Raw genomic sequence first — 15,671 nt, 5'->3', positions numbered from 1 at the left:
GCCCTCACGATGCCTACAGATGTTTTCCTTCTGACTCTCGTCTTGGCTTCCCTCTGTGACCCTTCCCCTCATACTGATTTTGTTTTTAACTTGCCTTGACTCTCAGTCTCGGCCTCCTGACTTCCTTGTAACTAACACCATATCCCTGTCGGCATGGCATCCTCTTGAAGATTATTGCTTTGCACTGGCATCTGAGAACTTCCTCCTCTCCTGACCCTAACAGCCACCATTCAGTGCTGTATATTTGGAAAAGGCAGGGAGGGAAGAGGCTCCCACACAGAAACATCTGTGTGGGTGCCCATTTTCTCAGATTTATTTGGAATATTTTTCTTCGTAGTCTACTGCCTACTAGAGTGGCTCTAATGTTGCTTTTTAATGAAAACCACATTTACATGAAGGGAAAATCACATTCATATTTATATAAAGTCTTTTATGTGTGTTGTGGATGTTTAGGTCCATGTCCTCAATAAGTGATAGACTGGGAAAGCGAAAAGTCATACAGACTGGAACTGTGGGCTGTAAGCTAAGAGGGCTCCTTTTATAATTTAACACTGGACTGCCCTCCTTATATAACCAAGGGAGGACTTTTCTTTGGATTGAATATCTGTATCCTGTTCTGATAATTAGCACCTGCTCCAAATTTGGATGAGAATGTCACGTGCAGGGCCAGCATCTGGTGTCCCAGGCCAAAATGAGCTTAGAAAAGGCCATACAGGATGAGAAACGGGGAACTCTCTGGCTGAGGTTTTCATTAGGCAAATGAAAGCTTTAGGGTTTCATTTTACTTCAAAGACAGGATGCTCTGAGCCATACATCCTGTTTCCCTGGTAGTGATGATATTATATTAATAGCCATGAGGTGCTGGAGCTGAAGAACGAATACAAGGCATCTATTTTTACTTGTAAAATGTGAGTCGTTGGCCAGTGCCAGAGGTTTTGTGAAACTTGAGGGATGATCAGAATATTTTTAAAGTCCTTAGAAAGTTTCTCCAAAAAAAAAAAATACTTCGCATGCTGTGATGGAGTAAATCCTACAAGTATTTCAATAGCCAGAGGCTAGCATCTATCTTTTCTTTTTTAAAAATATTTATTTTATTGGAAAGTAAGATGTACAGAGAGGAGAGACAAAGAGGAAGATCTTCCATCCGATGATTCACTCCCCAAGTGGCCACAACAGCTGGTGCTGCGCCAATCCGAAGCCAGGAGCCAGGAACTTCTTTCTGGGTCTCCCATGCAGGTGGAGAGCCCCAAGGCTTTGGGCCGTCCTCGACTGCTTTCCCAGGCCTCAAGTGGAGAGCTGGAAGGGAAGTGGAGTTTCCGGGATTAGAACTGGCACCCATATGGGATCCCGGTGCTTTCAAGGCGAGGACCTTAACCATTATGTTATCGTGCCAGACCTAGCATCTATCTTATATAAGCACAGCCAAAGGTAAGCTCAATGGTCATAAGCAGCTCCTCTAATGTAATTGTTTGAATTCTCAGTCTACCCTAACTTTCTGTGGACTAATGACTACCACCAGCTCCATTCAAACAGATCGAGAGAACAAAAGAATGTCACATTTATTAAGTGCTTACTCTCAGCCAGAGATGTTGTTAGATAAATTCACAGGTCCGTGATGGGCCTTTTGCTGTCTAGTTCTTGGATTCTCTTTGAGTCTTTCTCTTGCTGTCCTCGCTTCATGAGGAGCTTCATGTCCAACACTCATTATTCTCTGTGTTTCACATAGTTCTGGCCAATTGGAGGCACTGCCCGAAGATCAAGCCTAGACATTCCACATAGCATCAAAGTCTCCTTTCTTGCTCCAAATTTCATCAGTCACCCTGTCCTTAAGGTTCCAGCTATTGTCCAATGGGCCCTGCCTAATTTCACCTTTTGTCAAGTTTCTCATGACCTAAAGCACCATTAAAGCTGCTTTCCTCCTTTGCTTTTGTTCCAAGAATAATAGTGGATATGGTTATATTTTATGCCCAGTCTCTGAGTTACCTTCCTCTTCCTGTATCTGTTGGTTTCACAGCTAGCTTAGCTTTCTGTTTTGACTTTTACATGAAATATCCAGATTGACCTCTGCTTTCTGCTTGAAAATTGTAAGGGAGAGGCAATCATTTGACACAGTGGTTAACACACTGCTTGGGATGTCTGCATTCCAAATGACAGTGCTTGGTTTGAGTTCTGCCTCCATTTCACCTTCCGGCTACCTGCTAATGCTAATTATAAAAGGCATGCAGTAATGGCTGAAGTTGTATGTCCCTAGTGCCCACATGGGAGCCCTGACAGGAGTTCCTGACTCCCAACTTCAGCCTAGCCAAAACTTTGCAACTGTAGACATTTGGACATGAACCAATTTGCAGAAAATCTGTCGATCTCTATCTTATTTCTCAGAACAATTTTTTAAGTTTTATTTTTCATTTATTTGAAAAGGAGAGTTAAAGAGAAAGACAGAGAGGGAGAGAGAAAGAGATCTTCCATCCACTGGTTCACCCCCAAATATTTACAACTGGGCTAGGCCAGATGGAAGCCAGGCCTGAGAGCTTCTTCTACTGCACAAGGACAAGGTCCTGCATACTTAGGCACAATCAACCTCTGCTGTTTGGGGTGCCATTAGAAGGGAACTGGATCAGAAGTGGAACAGCAGAGAAATGAACTGACGCCCACGTGCAGATGGCAACTATTTCTGCTACTCACAATGCAGACGCCCCTTGTTTAAATGTCATTTCCGCTTTGAGTCACCCTGGTTGGGACCTCTCTCCCATGACTTGCAGTTCCATCCTCCCACTACTCCTAGTACAGATGAGACATCTTGTCCCTGTCTCCTTCTGTGTTCCTGTTTTTCTATCTGCTTCTTAAATGTAGACATTCATCAGGATTCTGTCCTTGGCCTGCTACAGTTGTTATTGGACATATTCACACTTAAAAAAATAAAAGTCTCATTCATTCTTCAAGCTTTCAAACTCCATTCACATGTTAAAACTCCCAAATGCATATTTCCAGCCCAGTCTCTCCAGATGTTTACAGTCATTATCATAAAGCCTGCTAACCATGCCTAATGGATTTCCAGACTCACTGAACTCATTGTAACCTTCTAAAATGACTTTTTTACATATACACCATATTTTACCATCTGAGCATCTAAAACAGCCATACCCATAATCTAAGAGTTTCCCGTGATTCTCCTCTCTTCAAACACAGAGTAAGCCAGTTTTTCCTCCTGCATATCTCTCACTTGGTCCTTGCTTTAAATTCTGCTTCAATTGACACCTCATCCTGTCACCTCATTTATTCAGCTCAGAATAGCATCCTGTTGGATAATTGTACTTATAACTGATGAACAAATATTTCTTCTCTGTATAAATTCTTTCATGGAAGGAATTCTTCATCAACTCTCTCACATATGGTGCAGTCCTAATACATGATGTGTAATCACTAATTCTTCACAGTGTGAATAAATGAACAACGAAAAGCTTCGAAAGAGAGAATCATCAAGTTGGAATCTGGAGTTTGATGGCTGTGACCTTAGAACATGAAAAGCTCTGCAATTTCTGTTTTCTTGTGGTTGTTTTGAGACTCATCCTTTGATATTTAAAAAGGATCTGAGGATTTATAGCGGCTTCAAAAATATTAAGACTGTGCCTCTAATATAAAGATTTATTTTCCCATAATCTTGTAGTAGGCTGAAGCAGTGTGGTCCTTATTGTCTTGCATAATGCACTGTGAGGATATTGCTTCTTCCCCTGCCCCTATATTTCCTTTTGGTGTTTTTCAGAATATATCGTCCTTTCTTTTCTCACCATTGGAGCTATAAATGTTTAAGATATACTGAGAGAGAAGCAAAAACTATTGACACAAAGATTTTCAGAAGTCTGACAGGTGCTGATACTTTTAAAGTTGGGATTTTAATTTCTACTACTAAAATTTCAAACTGAGATTCATACGCAAATGCATAAATCAAAGAAATAAGCAGCCAATGCAAGAAGGAAGCTGTATTTCTGTTGTGCTGGCTGCTTCCAACTGTGCATTTCTCATAACCTATGTCTGGAAAAGTGAAAAGCAGCCTCACATTCTAAGCATAATCCAGTACCTGAATGGTCAGAAGAGCTAGAAATGCCAACTTAATGGGGACTACACTTTGTCAAATTCATTGTTTTATATAAATTTTCAGAAATTTGGCAAAACAATGCATTTGAATGTGGGATGGGAAACAAAAAAAAATTTTTTTAAGTAAAGGAATTGGAACTTGAGCCAAAAGATTCTTTCCCACAAGAAATCCACCCACAACTCTGAGTCTTGTAATCAAAACAGCGACCATAGATTAAAACGGGACAAAGTGTAGTTCTAGCTTATCCATTGTTATCTTTTATATTTAAGTGTTTTTCAATATGATATGATTCAAATGGAAAATATTTTATGACATACTTACCTGCCCTCTCCTAAACCAAAACTAGTAAAAAATATCGGTTGGATGTTCTTCTCTGGTTTCCTCTCTCTTTTTTTCCTCATGTTGACTATTTAGAAAAATTCCAAAGACAGATTTGCCATAATCTAAAAAAACGATACACCTTGTGTAGACACAAGCATTTATATGCATATTTCTGGTTATGTTGCAGAATATGAGAGAGACGTGCAAGACAAGTCTAGAATATATTAACAAGTCTCTATTAACCAAGCTTGGTGATAACAGGGTCCACCAGAAATTAGCAAATGACAAATCCATGTGACAGTCCAATCTGAATTGAAAACCTGAGAGGAACAAATGGTCAACACCCTGAAGTCCATCTGTTACACCGAGGATCTGTGTCACAGCTTCCTCATCAATATGAATTATCCTAAGAGACATGCAGCACACTGAGAAAGCTGCATACTTAGAAAACTGCAAACATTCACCTTTCCCTGGCTTCTCTGTCCACATACCATTACTGCTAGGCCTCACCTTTCCTGGAACTCTTGAAAGTACACAAATTAGAAATACAAAGCATCTTGGCATTAACATCTCTACTGTCCTGCCCAAGCAGGGATGGGAGAATGAGGGATACAGACATACAGGGGCCATGCTCAGGGGCTACCTGTCTGTGGGAAGCCAGAGAGCAGGTACTGGGAAGGCCAAGAGTTGAAGTGCCAGAGGGAAGAAAACACACAACCAAGAGAGCAAGCCCGCCCCTATCATGGACCTTTAGTGGGGCTTGTGTGAGAGTGTGTGAGGTTATGCAAAGCAGTAATACAGCCCCCCGACTCAGGTGGGCAGAACAAATGATGTGGGTGGAGAAAGCATGGTTTCCAAGCCTGTGACCCTGAATAGCTGCCTACCCCACAACAGTTATTTGTGTGTAATATTAAGATACTTCAAAAAACTTTACAAAAATGAGACTTTAAAGAAACAGCATTATTTTGGTGAAAAAAATTATTATAATAATTAAAAATGCATACTATTACAAAAGCAGTGCACACACATTCCATGAAAAATTCCCACCCATGCAAACTAATACTTTAATTCCAGTTTCCAATGCACTATTTGAAGAAATGTCATATACTCTATATGACACAACTTCTTAACTCTTTTAATGAGATAACGTGTCAGATTTTCTTGTTGTTACATGAAAGCAGTTTTGAAAGTCAGCTGCAGGAATGAATACTAGCGAAAAAGAGGTGTCAGAGTAAAGGAAGTTTTATTGTAGGGGCAGGAGCCAATCTGGGAAAAAAGTGTCCCTGCCCCTCCCTTCCCTCCTGAGAGACACAGATGAAGGGAGATTAGTCATGATCAAGGGGGAAAGACCCAAGGAGTCAGATTCTTTAGACGATTAAAAGACTCAAAGTACACACACACACACACACGGAAGATATGGAGTAAGAATCAGGATAGATTATAAAAGACGGCCCGTTGAAAAGGAGAGTCTGCTGGCAAAGACGTTGGACTCCCCCACCCCATTCTCCTGAAAAAAAAAAAAAAAGAGCCATAGAAAACTTGGAATAGAAATGCTTTTATCTAAAAAGAAAGAAATGAATACATGTAATTTCTGGGTCATCAGAATAGCTCAGCAGCCAATCCTAGTTCTGTTCTGAAAGAGAAGGGGGAAAAAAATGAGGTAATGACCTTGAAAGTCTTTTTTTTTTTTTAATCTGGAGAAGATTGAAACACCCTTTTTGGGAATGGGAAAGACAGGGGATCCAGCAACCCCTTAAAAAAACTCTTTAATCTGAGACTTGTTTGGGGAGCTGCAAGTGGGAGGGTTGCTTTGCTCTCCAGTAGCTCCAGGTGGGAGGGAGGACAAGATGTTATTGTGAGTTTTGAAAATGCTGGAGAAAGTCAGCCAACCTCAGAGGGCCTGATTCTCCTTACCTGGGAGAGGAATTAGGAAGCCTTTCACTTAGACTAGAGCTTTCCAAGGCGGCCCCAGCTGTTTTAACGTATTTCATAAATCCCTAAGGCCTGAGTTTAAAATGGTGCTTCTGACCTCAAATTCCTGTCTGTCAGTTTCAAACTCAGCACTTTTCTTTGAGCAATTAAGAGAGAGAGAGAGAGACAGAGACAGAGAGAGAGAGAAGGAGGGAGGAAGGAAGGAAAGAAGGACAGAAAGAAGGAAGGAAGGAAGGAAGGAAGGAAGGAAGGAAGGAAGGAAGGAAGGAAGGAAGGAAGGAAGGAGAAGCCTTGGAAGACTAAACAGCATGTGTCCAAGAGGTTAAATGGGAAACAGAGTGTGAATTACTTTGAGAGCAGTTTTATAAACAAACACCAGCAAGGACTGAACTCTGCACTCATTTGGAAGTAACATAACTCCAATTCCCTGCTCTTTCCCAGGTTTCTTTCCAGAATCAATGGCAGTAAATGTTGCTAAAAAAAAAAACCTCTTGCCGAAATCCTCCCTCCCTCATCCCCAAGATCCTGACAGCAAGGGAGTGACTTCTGTCACAATTTGACTGGCTGCTGGGTGACGGTGGAATGCTTCATCTTGCTCTGCCTGAAGGACAGTGACACTAATCTTAAAGGACAATGAGAAGGCTTTTTTTGTTTTGGTTTTTGCTTTTTCAAAAGAAAACGCCTCTGGAGAAACACTGACCACAATCCCATCCAATGAAGGAATGGAAGAGTCTTGTAAATGACAGGTAGTAAGTGACCCATCAATCAGGGGAAGAGGCTCCATACACCTGCTGCTATTTCCAGCAATGAAACTTTACCCAACCTATTATGATGCAAAGTGGAGACTCAAAGGCAACCATCTCAATAAAGCTCTTTCCTGATCTATAGATGCCCAGGTCAATGGAGGGCAAGCCCTCAAACCAGCAGGCTTTAAGCTGCAGCTTGGGGCTCAGAGCAGACTCTGCCTTTCTGTAGCAGAACTCCTTCTGCAATCTTGGCTGTGATCTCTGCTCTTCTCACAGTCTGCCTGGCCATATGCCTGGTTTCCTGCTGTCCTCATCTGTAGGAGCCGCAACAGCTCAGCAAGAAGCTGTTCTTAATGCGCCCATCACAGCACTGGAAGAAAAAGAATACTGAGACAGTTGCCTGGAAAGCAAAAGAAGCTCTTATTGCAGTGCCAAATTCACTCCTTAAAGGACTTCTGATTTTACAAAACGAAATCCCCCAAAAGTAAAAGTTAAAGATTAAAACTCCCATATCTTAAAACAGTTCTGTGATTCCCACCCCACCCCACCCCCGCCACTAGAGTGAAAAATACATAAGAATCATGAAAGAAATGCCCTCTTGATGGCTGCTGATTGGTTTACCAGACTTAAGTTATTGTGAATTTACTGTTCATATATTCAGGATGATTCTTTGTTAGATATTATATACGGATGTCTTCCCACCAAGACAAAAGCATTTAAGCATGCAGTACTCTGTGTGACTGCTCATACTTATTCCGGAATTACTGCTTTATTTGATAATTATGTAACAAGATAAGATATATGAAGACAGCAGTCCTGATGTGTAAATAGGCAGATCATTCTGGTAATTATATCTGTTTATCAGAGACCTGCTGTTTTATTGATATTTATTCCTTATAGCAGGTTTAATATTCCTTGCTATGTGTTCAGAAATGAAAGCATCAAAATTCCACTCACCTGTGACATCATTTTGATGTGAATCACGTTTATTGTAACTTGAATTTTAAAGCTTGGACATGTTTGCAACATCTATGCTGTACAGTACATAACAGCACTTAAAATGAAAGAGTCTATTAAACTTATGCTCATTATAAGTAAGGACTTTATCAATCATGTCTTTAATTAATTGTTGCATTTAAGGATGTAATATTTGAATGAGTGTTAATGGAAAAATGAAGATTCCAAAGTAATGTAGTTTCTGCAAGTTTATAAAAATGAGCTGCTGTGATAACTTCTTTTTACACTTTCAATATCATCTATAAATATATGAAAGTAAGAGTTCAAATTCTAGTGGAGCAACTTTGTTTTACTCCAATGGGAAATAAAGAAAGATAAATGCCACTGACTTTCTAGTAGATGCTGAATAAATGTCTGTTGATTGGTTAAGTATTGACTAAAAAAGAGAAGGAAAACCTTTTTAACTTTATTATGTTAGAACTGTTACTCAAATAATCCATGGATTGAGTATTCTGGTCACTTATTATACAATTAAAATCTCAATAAAGCATGGCAGTTTTTATCTATCTTTAGTAATTTTCTCCTTGAAATTGATTTTGGTTGGTCTTGCATTTGTAGTAGTAAAAGTAAGATGCAATTTTTCTGAGGGGAACAGAAAGGCTCCCACTCTCTCAGGGCGGTAAGGTGGTCAGTAGAACCACAAGTTCTTTATACAAGTAAATCATGTCCTGAAGACAATTTGAAAATATAGATATTTTAGACAAGCACTCCTCTCCTTTGATTTCTACATAGTTGGGCTCAGAAGCTGAGATAAATAAAAAATAATAAATGTTTCCCGAAGCATTTATTCCCTGATGCATTATTAAAAGGGGAGTTCCAAAAGGGGAAGATCTGAGCAACTTATCCAAGTGGGAACTTTGAAGCACATGTGAGGATAGGAGCACAATTACAGCTAGCACTCACTCAAACCCAGTCCTTTCACGCTGTTTAACCTGCTTACAACAAACAAATAATCAAAAAGCAAATTAAGGGTGGGATGCTAATTTTGTCTTTCTATTCTCATGATAAAACTAGAAACTCAGATGACCAGGATTGCAACTAAGTTCACCTAACTTCATTTATTCTGACTCCCCGATTTCACAAAAATTCTCAAAGATGGAAATTATCATCATTAGAATGTAAACGTTTAAATTCTGGAGTGTTTGTCAATCGTAGTTCCCCGGGAATTAGACTTTGAAGTAGCATAGCATTGGGCAGTGACTGATAATGAGCTAGAATTCAACCTCAACACATGTCTTAGCCAGTTCTCCTAAGCATTCTGAAATGTGATTACACTTCAGGGCTGTCCTGCATTCAAGCAAAAGAGTTTAAACATAGGAGTGCACTTTTATGTTCTCCACTCAACCACAGAATGCTATGATCGTGGAAGTGAGTGTGACCTTGGGAAGGACAGGCCTCTGTAGCCAGAGTAATCTGTGACTGTCCTGGCTGTTACCAGAGAGCTCTGAGCTGGTCACCTCCCAACGAGCTGGGGGAATATGTCTTCACTCTCAAGAAGGACTTGGGTGGGTGACACAACAGTATCCAAGTTCAAGGAAACTGCAAATATGACATACGTGGGCCATTTATAAATGAATATTCTTGGAAAGGAAAGCAGCATATTTAGAAATCCTAAGGTTTAAGCATCGTGCTTATGTTGACTTGTCAATGGAAACAAAACAGAGGCTTGAAATTGTAGTACTATAGCAGAAAAACCAAACTGACTGGGGCCATGTTTAGGTTGTTTATTTATTTTTCCAAAATAACCAGCCAAAGACCTTACATAAATATGTAGCACATGAAGATTCCAGTCTCGGTGATGAAGAGGATAATGTCCAGCTATTACAATTGCTGTTGCTAATAACAAAAGGAGTATCTCCATGGCTGCAGAGGGACTAAGATGGAATGCTTCAGCCTTAAGACAGAGGCCCCGGGGCCCAGCGCCATAGAGTAGATGTTAAAAGTCCTCAACTTGCACGTGCCAGGATCCCATATGAATGCCAGTTCTAATCCCAGAGACCCCCACTTCCCATCCTGCTCCCTGCTTGTGACCTGGGAAAGCAGTTGAGGATGGCCCAAAGTCTTGGAACCCTGCACCAGCATGGGAGACCCAGAAGAATTCCTGGCTCCTGGCTTCGGATCAGTTCCAGCCGTTGTGGCCACCTGGGGAGTGAATCATCAGACAGAAGATCTTCCTCTCTGTCTCTCCTCCTCTCTGTATCTCTGCCTTTCCAATAAAAATAAATAAATCTTTATAAAAAAAAAAAAAGACAGAGGCCCCTTCCAGAATATGCACTCAGAAAGAGCAAGTACTGGATACTCATGCTTTTTCTTTTCATTAATTAATTCATTTATTCATTGTAATCTAGCAGAGATTTTGTGAATCTTGAGGTCATATATGGTTCAGATTCTATTTCATTCCAAGTATATAAACAAACAAAGTACCGTAAGTGTTTATGCTCATGTAAGACAATGAAATAGAATGTTGGAAATTGAAAAAGAAAACAGTTAAATGTAGTTGGTTGGTAACAATACCAGTAATACAAGATAAGTTAGTGTGAAAACATTAGCTTTCCCACAAGACATCCAGCATACTGCATATGTGTGGTTTTGTTTTAACCTATGCTGCACTCAGATAGAGCCTATGCTTCCTGGACCACAATTTGCAAAAGCAATAAATAAATAAATAATTGTGATTTAATGTAGCAAGCATCAAAATGGAGGCATGAGAAAAATGCTAGAGAGAAGCAGAGAACGGAACAATTTTAACCGATACATTAGAATAATCTTTACAATCTCTTTGAATTCATAATTACAGATTGAATTGATAATTATAAATGAGCAGAAGTTTTCATCAGAGATTGAAGGGCTTCTATAAAGAAGTAATGATGTTACATTTTTGTGACTTTCTTGTTTTTTTTTTAATTCTTAATAGCAAACAACTGACTAGTTTTGTAAATTATTACATATTGTTTTATTATTATTGACATCACTTTAAACTTTGGATCCTTGTCACCCTCGTGTGATGGCCCAGGTAACCAGAATGTCATTGATCTCCTACTTCACAGAGTGCTCACTCTCAGTCATCTGTGATGGACGTCTGTCTTCTTTCTCTCCGTCACTTTGCAACCATTCCTTAGAGTCTAAACCATCTCTGTGCTGAAAATCCCCACAATTGAGTGCATCTCCAGGCTTATCCATAACTATAGCATGTTCGTCACAAGAACCAGTGCACAGTCACATCAGTGCTCTCTGCAAAGCTTCACCAATGTCCTTACAAGATCTTCCCAAGGTCTCCTTGTCTGTGCCTGGGCTGCTTCCCACTCATTGTACCATACTATACCACTGCAGCCACCCTCTACTCCAAGCCTGCTTTCTCTTTCACAAGGCCAAGCAGGCAGGAAGCACAATTGGACAACACCAGGGTAAAGTGAAATCTACAAGCAGTTTGGCACCTACTTTGTGCTGAATCTAACCACCTAGCCTCCAGAGAGTTTTGATTGCTCCTTTGTCCTGCCTTTCAGATCTCACTTAACAGCCTCTGTAGTATACCATGCAGGGAAGGGCATTCAGGGAAATCTGGTTCCAACTTACTCAAGCAGGAATTTCACTAAACCACTACAGTTGTTAGTATGCAAGAAAATTCTTTGTCTATGTCTTCACAACTACATTCTCATTATTGAAAGTGAGGAAGAACACTGCCTAAAAATTAATTGAAGGTCTCTGTTACCAGGTTAGTTGTTTTGTTAAATCCTATTGTTGGTATTTACTGTCTACCAAAAATTAGAGTACTTGCTGAACCATTTTTACCTTCCAATTACAAATCAGTATACTATCATAACTATTTCAAGAATTGCTTTAAGGGTTGAAATATATAAGGAATGTAAAATACTAGTTTATATTTCATAGCGAGTATTCAAATTGTTATCTATTAGAATCCCTTGTTCTATATTTAGTGAGTTCCATCCATATAATAATGAAAGCTAAAGCAAATGCCAAAAAAACTGGAAAGAGAACTACTAAGGGAAGAAAGGGCTGGGCAAGTAATTCATAAGTTGAATAATTAGTCCCCAGACACTAGTTTCACTATAATTATAAAGTTCCTGGTGCCTATTTTAAAACATTAATCCTCGGGAAATACCTAGGTGGATATTTCAAAGGAGATAGAGGAAATGGCATGCAATGCATTGAAATATAGCTAAACTTTCCCAAATGTTTCACATGCCTTTGGCCATCTCTATTATTTTAAATATTGCTTCCAGCTATAAACATTAAGTGAAGATAATAAGTCTCTCAGACCATAAGAAAATCACCACCAGAATTTGAACTGTTTCAGGAAAAAGGTGGCATTCGCATTGGAATCCACTGGCGACTCCTGAAAGCTAGGGCAGGTTTGAAGTGGCAGGTAGTCTTTGGCTAATTGTTCCTCACATGTGAGTTGCAACTGTCACAGGTGTTTGTTCAGACTATATCAAACTGTGGAGTGGAATAGTGTCACAAAAGCAATGACACCACATGTAAAGAGCTGACTTAGTGACATTGCAGAGAGCCCAGTTCAACCTCAAATTGTTTCTGACAAATTCAGGAATTCTTCAGGGAATATCTCATGTTGACTGCCAGATTCAGTTTTTCTAATTCCAAACAGCCTTCTACTACTCCACTCCAGACCTGTGGCTTTGCAACACCAGGCCACATTTTCTGTTCTGAATCTGTACTATGACACATCCGGTACATCCCTATTCCTTTCTTACTGTTAGAAGCCAGCACTTAGGAAAAAAAGGAAATAACATCTTTTAATCCTTCTGATGCTAGCAACTGGTTTACTGGCCAGCATATCACAAGTTGGTCTGGATTAGGCACTGTGGTGATGAGTTACTCCTGATGCTGCTGGTGGTGACAGATCTCGGCTACTGACATCATGTCTCTATTGGGAGGGAAATGTCCTATATTGCTATGTTCATTATAATGCAAAACATAGGTGCTTCTTTATGTTCTCAAGCCCATAAAGGCAGGATAACCAGTCAACTGGAACCTGAGTATGGAGACACTGAGGGAAGACTGAACAGTATAGTATGACCTTTCTCAGAAACCCTCACATTTTCAGTTCAATCTACTAATTTCTAATAACATTTCCCTAAAGCTTTGACTAATTAAATTTTAAAAATTGGTAAAGATAGAATTGATGTAATGTCAGGAGTCAGAGAAATGGTTTTCCAAGAATATTCACTATGTTTAGAAAGATTTAAAGCTACCCCAAAATAATTGCATAGATTAAGGGCCAAGGAGCTCAAATATATCTCGTGGCTTAAAGAGTACTGTTGTTACCTCTTTCTTTCTCCAACACCCTGAGAAAGCAGAGTGAAGGAAGATAGAGAAGTATGGGAAGCAACTTGCAACACAACATACCAATCTGCCTGATCCATTCTCCATTATCTTTTGTCTACTCTAAAGTTTTCTGTTTGTGCCTTCCTTTAAGCTGAGTCTTCTCCTTGAGTCCTCATCACATTCTTACGCAGGTTTGCACTGCTTATCTTTTAAATACGACAGGATACATTTGATTTTCCAACACATAACTTACTTCTTTTACCTGACACCATTATTTTTCTCATACTTCTTTTCATAGGATATCCCAGATATTGTCAAAGGATCACAGATGCTCTTAAAGGAATGTAAGAAATATATTTACCTCAAAATTCCCTCTAATGTCTTCCAATTTCCAATCAGGTGACCAGAAGACCGAGTTTTTCATGTCTGAACATCACTATGCCTCCTACTACCTGTCTGTTTTCTTCTCTCAGAAGACACTTTAAAGAATTAAAAATATCATATTTTTATTTTTATGTATTCATAGAGTTCACATAAACCCATCAATATCAGGAAAACATTTCATTTGCAAACTCTAGTTTGTAAATACTTTTGTATTTTCCCATGTGTCCAAGGCAAATATCCATGTGACAAATTATGTTAATATCTGAAACATATGTTTAAGATCTATTTATTTTATTTATTGATTTTATTGGAAAAGGAGATCAAATTTGTGGAGAGAAGCAAGCACAGAAAGAAAGATCAGATCTTCCATCCACTGGCTCACTCTTGAAAAGGCACAATAGCCTGAGCTATCAATCTGAAGCCAGGAGCCAGGATTCCCATCCAGGTCTGCCACCTAGGTACAGGGTCCCAAAGCTTTGGGGTATTCTCTTTTTTCCCAAGCCATAGCATGGAACTGGATGGGAAGTGGCATCCTGATGCTTGCAAGGTAAGGATTTAGCCACTGAGCCATTGTGCTGGGCCCTAAAGCACATTTTCCTTGTTGGTTGGACTCAAAAGCTTCTTTCAGTTAAAAAATAAAAATCACCTAATTCAGTTCACTTATCATTGCGCTCAATTATAATAGTCTCATTTATTTTAAATTGTTCATATAATTGTTCTTAGTAATCTCTATGTAAAAGCTGTATTGGTGCATTTTAGTCTGCATATGTATTTGAAAATAAAAGCTTTCCTTTAAACAAAATACTAAGGCAGATCATCCATCTGAAAGCGCTGAGAACTGTGCTTTACTCAGTAGTTCTGATAAATCTGCTATAAAACTTAGGATGAATCATCTGTCATTTTTATAGATTCATTTTTTTCTAAAAAGAAAATCTTCTAATTGTTTTCCTTCCTGTATTTTATGATTACCTAATTTTATTTTGACATTTGTCAGCAAATTCTGATGCAAAGCCATAACTTAAGTAACTCTTGAAAAATTTAAATTAGGTAAAAGTAAATACAAATTCCCTTTTTGCAAATAGGCCTTCTCTGATCATACCAAATAACATTCCCTTTTTAAAAAATGTGCAATTTCATTATTCTTTGGTATATTTTCAGTTACCTGTGTGAAAGATATCTTACTACTTTAGTTCCTTGATTACTTCTCACTTTTAGTCTTTCCCACCTTTCACAATGAGAGACCTTTAAGGAGTGACTCAAACAATGGCCCAATGGCCTCACAAGACTGATGAATCCCTCTGGCCTTGAGCCCCCTTAAAGACCTGCTTCCCACTAGGTCTTTAGGACTCATTTGTGAAGGCTTTCTGCCCTTTAGGCTTAAATTGTGCTCTCCTCCATTCAGTTGTACTTCAAGAGTGTACCTGAGGGCTCTACTCACCAATCCCCTGAGGCATCTATGTGCCGCCCCCACTGAGTCCACTTAGAGCTGCATCTGTCCGGCACTCCAAATACCCTTCCTTTGCTCTGCTCTCTTTCTTTTTCTGCACTCTCTCTTCACTCTGCTTTCCCACCTCCTTTGTTGTTTCTCTCTCTCTCTCTCTCTCTCTCTCTCTCTCACTCTCTCGCTTTCTCTCTCTTTCCCCTCTCTGGTCCTTACTTAGTTCCAACTTTGGCTCCCTAACTTCTCTTGAAATGACTATCAGGGTCGCTCCAGAGCCCCAAAAATTAGATCAGATAGACAGAAAGAGACCAATAAGGAAAGCTTAGAACAGACAAGATAAAGTCAACTTGGACTCCCATATACCTTACTAGTTAGGACACAAATATAAGTTACTCCTTGCTAAGGTATTGAAGATTTCTCCGAACACCCCTTG

The sequence above is a fragment of the Ochotona curzoniae genome, unplaced genomic scaffold (genome assembly GCF_017591425.1).
Source record: "Ochotona curzoniae isolate NIBS_2020 unplaced genomic scaffold, NIBS_Ocur_1.0 contig_4612, whole genome shotgun sequence".
In the NCBI taxonomy this organism is placed as follows: Eukaryota; Metazoa; Chordata; class Mammalia; order Lagomorpha; family Ochotonidae; genus Ochotona; species Ochotona curzoniae.
Note: the sequence above shows the minus strand (reverse complement) of the source record.